General features: G+C 30.9%; 1 long non-coding RNA gene across 1 annotated transcript; it reads right to left on the bottom strand.

Moving 5' to 3' along the window:
* Positions 1–1,066: 1,066 nt before the first annotated feature.
* LOC125580954 lies at positions 1,067–2,764 on the bottom strand. The gene is made up of 3 exons (XR_007318671.1): positions 2,020–2,764; positions 1,855–1,941; positions 1,067–1,705 (listed from the first exon to the last, which is right to left on the bottom strand). It is a non-coding gene; the product is annotated as an uncharacterized LOC125580954 (long non-coding RNA).
* Positions 2,765–5,008: the final 2,244 nt, after the last annotated feature.

The following is a 5,008-nucleotide window of genomic DNA, read 5'->3' as shown; positions in this document are numbered from 1 at the left end:
TTTTTATTCAGGCTATCAAGTTTTATCCGAAAAGACACAAAATATTAAAATTAACTAATATATTAATTTAAGATTTTAATTTAAATTATTAAAATAGTTATATGTACAATTATAAATAATATTTTTTAGATGCAATTCTTAAGTATAACATTTTAGTACCTTGATTATTTTTTGGCTGTTTGTGTTTAAATATCTCGAATCACAAATGATGAAATCAAAATTTAATTGCTAAAGCCCTTTAGATGATTAGTAGAATTTTGTACATGTTATAAACAGCCTTCAAGCATAATATTCGAAGAAGTCACACTCATGGAACTAGAACATTGACTCTTCCTTACAATCTCAGCTCCAGTTTTACCATGTCTTAGTTTATCACTGGTTATAACTAATCTACTTTTCTTGGACTGATCAATGACTACTAAGATAATTTAATTAAAAATACGTTGTAAGATATGTATTGACGTTTATTGCGTTCCAATCATCTTGAAAAGCATACAATTTTTTTTTATTCCAAAGTAACATGTCAAAAGTAGAGAGGAAACCCAAAAATCATTCATAAGTTTAGTTAGTTTTGTGCTTAATGTACTTTTTAATACTAAAATAAGTAATGCTGATTTAATTATTCTGTAATTTTTATTGCAATTATTTTACATATTTTACAATATACACATTCTATATAATATAATAGTGAAATATATAATATTTTCTTGAGAAAAATTGTCCGGAAAAAGGCGTAGTATTTCTAAAATTGATTGTTTTGAATAAACAGTTAAATATTGGTTAGTACGATAGAATCTCTTGGCGTTAATATATGGTCTAATATATGGTCTGGTCGAATATGACATGTGAAAATTAATGTTGGTGCAAAAATTAATAGTAATATTTATGTGTGGAGTAGTAATAGTTTTTTTTTTAATCTCAAAACCAACAGATATTACAGCAGACTCAAATTGAATAATTTCATTACTGAAAAAGCTAGTTAACTCCAATGAAAAATAACTACTTGACTACAATGAAAAAATAAGATTAGATCGGATTGAGCTATAGCATCAGATATCTGTCATAGTACTTTGCAACCACCATTTACCAAAAATTTTAAAAGTACAGACCAGAGAGCAACCGACTCATTTCCCATCAATAAAGTCCATTCCTGTGATGATTTTGGCTTAATCACCTTCTTAGAGTGTTTTTAACTTGATAGAATGAATGAAACTGAAAGCTTTATAAACCCATCCAGAACCATAAATGAGCCCTCAAAAAGACCAACTGCATAGTTTGATAAATAAATGCCAAATGACCATAACCTAGAGCAGACCTTAACGCGACAACTCCGATAACTTACATACTGAGAGATACATAAACCACTCCAGAACTATATTCTGAGCAACTATAATACATGTATGTTTCATTCTAAAACAACAACCCATAACCATGGCCGACCTCGTATGATTCCTTTGGAGAACCCAGACTCGTACTGAAACATTCAAACACCATTTGGGTTCAACCAGAGTACAATCCTGATACATTGAAACATCTACATCATTCTTTCCCAAAAATAGCCAGATCCAAACGCTAAAGCTCATGGATTTTGATCTTGTGTCAAAGAAACCCAACCTTCATGACTTCTAGCAATTAAACGTGTACCTTTCTTGTTCCTGTAGTGAACTCTGAATGTTTCAGTAACATACTTTCAGTAGCCCTGCTACTATCATCGCCAAAACATAATACAATATATAAGACTTTGAAAGCGATCTGAACCTAGAAAATGAAGAACATGAACTTTCACCCCCCAACTTGAAAAATACCTAATAACATCTTATTCAAATAAACTATGAATAGCAACGTAAAAGGTACCTTAAAGGCTTAAACCATGAACTGGAAAAACAAAGTTCATCATATCTGATGATAGAGGAAGAAGCACAAAGTTCATCCATGCAATAACTATTTTAGAAATTGATGATACAATATGTTAGGCCAAGTCTGAATAAAATATGTTTGATTAGAGGAAAAAGCACAAACTTTTGCAGATAGTTGCGACCTCCGGCTTGGCTGTTTCTGGCAAAGACAGAGTGTGAAGACCTCTGTTTAAAAATTGTGCAAGTGGTGGCGGAGGAGAGATTCCGAAAACCGTATACAGACCTTTGAGAATAACCAAATCCTGCGAAGATCAAATCCCCAATTTCTTAATAATGAGACAATAAAAAAAGAGTCAAAATGTAAAACCAAGGTTTGAAAATCCAATCAAAACCTTTCTGGATCCAAATATCAAACTATGAAAACTTCCTTGATGGTTATATGGCAGAACTTTAATAATACATGAATTCATAGTAAGATGACCTGAAAATTGAAATCAAGTAGCCACAAAGAGAAGACCTTTATATCCATTGAATGGTGTTTTTTTTTATCTGTATCACTGATTCCTTTAGAAACAGCCGTTTTTGATTCTTGATGTTATTTTCTTTGATCGATTTATAGAAAGAAGACAAATCTGGAGCCCGACGTTACAGATGAGAATTGGAGAAGTTAGAAACACATAGAGGGGAAGAAGAAGAGACATGCTAGGGCGACGAAGCTTGAGTGATGTGGCATCATACTGATCTTTAATTGGCTGATTTTTATTGCCGACGTGGAGGGTCTCTATGATCAGCTTATCCCCTTTTAGTTATTGTATTATTTTTAAAATTACTCCGTTAGACATCAACTTAGAATTATTTAATTTTAGATTTTATTACTGTATAAAGTAGGCCTGGGCAAAATAACCGGAACCGAAGAACCGAACCGGAACCGAACCGAAATACCCGAAACCGGAACCGGACCAATACCCTCAAATATCCGAACGGTTCCTATATTTTTATATCCAAAATAACCGAACCGAACCGGAACGAAACCGAGAACCGAACGGATACCCGAATATATAAAAATATTAATTATATATACATATAACATCACTAAATATATATTTTTAATTTAAAATTCTATTAAAAGTATTTGAAAATAGTTGAGGATAACTAAATTATTATAAAACTAGGGCCGGTCCGCCCTACGGGCGGGATAAAAATTTAAAAACAATTTAAACAGTAAGAATGAATGTTTAATATAAATTTGTATCATATAAAAATATACATATTAGTTAAATATTGTACATGTTAATGTATTTAATACTAAATAGACTATGAAGCTACCAATATTTGCTTTGATTAGGGATATTTGCTTGCTTTGATTACTGTTAAATGAACTATGTAAATTAAATTGGTTGGTAAGTTGTTAGTACAAAACTATATGTCATGTCTTGGCATTGCTCTTATACCATCTTTTTTTGCCAAAAAACTCTTATACCATATTTCTTTTGAGGTTGGAACGCTCATCGGGTTTAGTTGTACGTGGTTGTTGTTTTGATTAAGTTATTTAAAGTAGTTTTCTTTTTATGGTTATATACATCCATGTTTTCTTTTTCTTTATTTTGCTAAATATTGGAAATTATAAATATACCCTACCACTAAAAATATTTCTATGTATATATAATTTTAAAAAAAATATTATTCAATGTTTATTCCGCATTGATTAGGACAATAAGTTGAATATATCTTAGACCACAAATCATAAATATTCTCTGTCTTATACATTTTGTTCTTCGAGTTATTGTTACTTTTATTTATTTTTATACATTTCTCTTAGTATTTATGTACGCATCCATAATATTTTTTAAAAAGGATTTTTCATTAACTAATGTATTTATTGTAGTTTTAAATATATTATAGTTTTCGTGCACTTGATTAAATTTGTTTGGCGTTGGTGGTATTTGAAGTGGTTGAGAACCTGCATGAATATTTACTTTCATAAAGTTTTTGATGTATGTTTAAAAATAAAAATTTGTAAAGGCTTTTAAATCATATGAATATAATATTCAACACATTACTATTGAATGTTTATATACTTAAAATTCCGATGTAAGTAATTGCAAATTTGCTGAACTCATAGATTCGTTGCTACTTTATAAATTATCGCAGGATGAGGTACATAGGGTAAAGATTGCTTTGATGATAATATAACGTCCATATTGTAATGTGTGTTTTTTTTATCTACTATGTATTAAGAAATAATTAACACATTCAATAATATTAAAGAGTAAAAAGCCCTGTCAATTGTTCATAGTATAAGCTCAAAGTTAAATTCAAGCCCACCAAAGAAATAAATCCCAAAAGACAACTCAAGCCCAACCAAAGAAATAAAACCCAGAAGACGGACACGTGTCGCCCTGTCAGAGAATGACTTTCCACGTGGCATCACAGGAGGGTCACCAACATATTTTTATATATATAGATATCCAAACCACCCGAAAGTATCTGAAACTATCCAGATAGTTTTATCCGAAATATCCAAAGTAATCCGAAATATCTAATTTTTTTTATCTAAATCATCCTAATTATTTGATATTTTACCTTAAATAACCAATATTTTATCCAAATTATCCGAACTACCCGAACTATCCGAATCCGAACCGGATCCAAATGAGAACCGAACTTTTTCCGGATATTTTCCGGTTCCTACATTTACTATCCGAACCGAACCGAACCTGAAACTATCCGAACCGAACCGAACCGAAAATAGGTCAAGTACTAAATGGATCTTCTAGCCCCTATCCGAACTACCCGAAACCCGAAACCCGAACCGAACCGATACCCAAAATGCCCAGGCCTAGTATAAAGATTCGAAGGTATAAAGATGGCTCATTTACTGAGTAAGGTCAAGATAATCAAAATTAGGGATACACAGTTACTTATAGACTAATAAACAATAAGCCGATGACAAAGTTAACAAACTTAAATTTTTTACCGCTAAGAAATTTCAGTTATTTTTTTTTGTATTTCAAGAATACGAAATTCAAATAATACATGATTTTTTTGCTAATAGTAATACTGTATATATCTTAACAACAATTTTAGCGTTAATTTTTCTAGTGAGTATTTTTAATCGAATACTTTTGTACATCAGATGCTTGTAGATCTCA

The sequence above is a fragment of the Brassica napus genome, chromosome C1, assembly GCF_020379485.1.
Source record: "Brassica napus cultivar Da-Ae chromosome C1, Da-Ae, whole genome shotgun sequence".
In the NCBI taxonomy this organism is placed as follows: Eukaryota; Viridiplantae; Streptophyta; class Magnoliopsida; order Brassicales; family Brassicaceae; genus Brassica; species Brassica napus.
This window is presented reverse-complemented; position numbering and strand designations above follow the sequence as displayed.